The sequence below is a fragment of the Macrobrachium rosenbergii genome, chromosome 4, assembly GCF_040412425.1.
Source record: "Macrobrachium rosenbergii isolate ZJJX-2024 chromosome 4, ASM4041242v1, whole genome shotgun sequence".
NCBI classification, from domain to species: domain Eukaryota; kingdom Metazoa; phylum Arthropoda; class Malacostraca; order Decapoda; family Palaemonidae; genus Macrobrachium; species Macrobrachium rosenbergii.
In genome coordinates, this window is record NC_089744.1 from 79,532,465 (window position 1) to 79,534,977 (window position 2,513).

The window sequence follows — 2,513 nt, forward strand, 5'->3', positions numbered from 1 at the left end:
TTCACCTAATATCACAAATATTCGCCCCCAACCCCACCCTTTTCCCCATGAAAACCTATAACGCTCTGTAAGGACTGAATTGAATTTGATTGAATATTTGTATCAGTCGATAACGGGACTCGAATGTGGGTAGGATATAATCCTTCATATTTAATTTTCTTTGAAGTTTTTTTTTTTTTTATTTTTTTTTATTTTTTTTTTTTTTTATTCTTCATCGCTTTCTAAGAGCAAGTCAACTTCATCGTCAGTGTCACTGTCAAGACTAATTATGACAGGATCAATACTGTCATGCATGTTTTCTGTTGAACGATAACTGTCCTCAAAAGCTCGTGATCGACGTACTGTCCCTGCCCATACATCGCCAGTGACAGAGAGTCTTGCTTTCTCCAATCTGGCCTGCAGGTCTGCTCGGGTGAAACGTTGGAGTGAGGAGCGCACGTATCGTTTCAAGTGTCCCCACACCTGCTCGATTGCATTGAGCTCGGGATGTGCGGGCGGCAGGCGGACGATTTCGTGACCCCATTCCCGAATGGTGTTATCTACCTTGTACTCAGGCTCTGGCCTATTTTGACGGCATACGTAGAGGAGTTCAGGTCTTGTAGCATGCTGCGGGAAGGATATATTTCTGCGCTGTAACCATTCAATGAGGTCAGATTTCCTGGTAGCAGTGGTGGGACAACGACTCTCTTCAGTCATTATACTATGGTATGGAGCATTGTCCATCAATAATACCGAAGGCTCCTCTAGGAGTGGCAGGAGCTGAATTGTTAGCCACCGTAGGAACATTTCGCCATTCATTTCCCCGTTGTAGTCGCCGGTGGTATTTTTAACAGGGAAGCAGAGGAAGGAGCCCTCAATGAAGCCATCGGCTGTACCACCTGCGACTACCGCGAAACGTTCCCCCTCTCCTGGTGGCACCTGACGGCTGTAATTGGCACTGGTATTTGGCTGTGTGGAATCCACCCATTCCATGTTATGAGTCATTCTGGTTGTGAACCACGTTTCATCCAGGTACACTACCTCCCTGCCGCCTTCCCTGTGTCTTTGAAGGTCCTGCAGGAACGTATCCTTTGGCACATGATGTCAATCGACTCCTTCCTGACATACATCTTGCGCTGAGTGGTCTTATACTCGATTCCCAATTTGTGGAGTAAGCGCCATAGCGAAATCTTTGAGGTACTTTCAGGGATGATACTTTCTTCCTTCAGGTTCTGTGCCAGGGATGCGAGAGTAAAAGCCTGCTTGGCAACAAACTTTGTATGGATGTGCCGACGTATGGCTCCTACAGAGAAACTGTCAAAGAGGGGCGTTGGTGGTGTGACGGGCCGTGGCCTAGTCCTGCGATACACAATCGAATGCACCGTCCCCACTTCCATCCTCAAGGCTGCTGCAACACGGTGGTAAGGCCTATATGAAGGAAAGGATTTATATAGATATGTATCATATAAAATAAAATTTGAACATCCATGACTTGAAAATACGTGCATCAGTATAATTAAGGCTTCAACTCTGATGAATGTCCTGTGGAAAGAGTCAATATTTATTTGTAATTCATAGAGTAACTGTAACAAGTTACCTATTCAAACGAATCTGAAGGCAATTGTCAGCTTTCTCTTTATTAAAAAAGTTGAAGAATTGGGTGACAACTCATTTCTGCAACCATACGGACAGTTATGTTCTGAGGTGGCCATCACTTCTTCAAGCTCACCCTCATAATACCAGTAGATGGCTAATGCCCTGAGTAGAAATGAGGTTTGCGAAGAAGGTAAGCAAACGCAGGTACAACAGTCATTTTCCTATCAGTCATAGTGTCTATCACTCAACTACTCCAAAACCCTTCAGATAGATCTTAATCTAATAATTATTTACATAACCACTATCATAGAGAGAGAGAGAGAGAGAGAGAGAGAGAGAGAGAGAGAGAGAGAGAGAGAGAGAGAGAGAAAAATGAGCAAATCAGTGCATAAAGAAATCAGTCATCTGATAGGTAACAACCGATTGAATCGTTATGTAGCCACAACAATATAAATTATAATTAGATAGATAGATAGCTTGCTTGATATTAAAAAAATCGTACAAAATAAGTTGAAACTTAAGCTACCTTCCGAGAGAGAAAAAGAGAGAGAGAAAGAGAGAGCTTGAAGGGCGGGGGAGGGCAGGTGAGGGAAGAAAGGAGAGGGAAGGAGGGGGTGGAGGCGGAGCTTTTGTATATGGGTGTTCGTTTTTGTGACTGGCTGATTGAGACTTTGCCCTTTGGTATAGGGGCAAGTGTCTTTATAATTAACAATTAATGATTCATGATACTCCTATAAATTTCCTCACTGGGTGTAATACACTATAGCAAAATCTCGTACTGATACGAGTGTTCGTTACAGAATAATTGCAAAAAATCGCACTTGCACTGTCTGTGAAACCCAAAGTAGGCGGGGTTGTGTTCTATACGGGAGAATGCAAACTTGAACCCCAGTATACAGAATACTCGGGTACAAAAGGGTAACAATGAATTTCTGGAC

General features: G+C 43.3%; 1 pseudogene; it reads right to left on the reverse strand.

Annotated features, from left to right (window-relative positions):
• Window positions 1–204: 204 nt before the first annotated feature.
• LOC136838121 (uncharacterized) lies at window positions 205–1,376 on the reverse strand (annotated as a pseudogene).
• Between the last annotated feature and the right edge of the window lie 1,137 nt (window positions 1,377–2,513).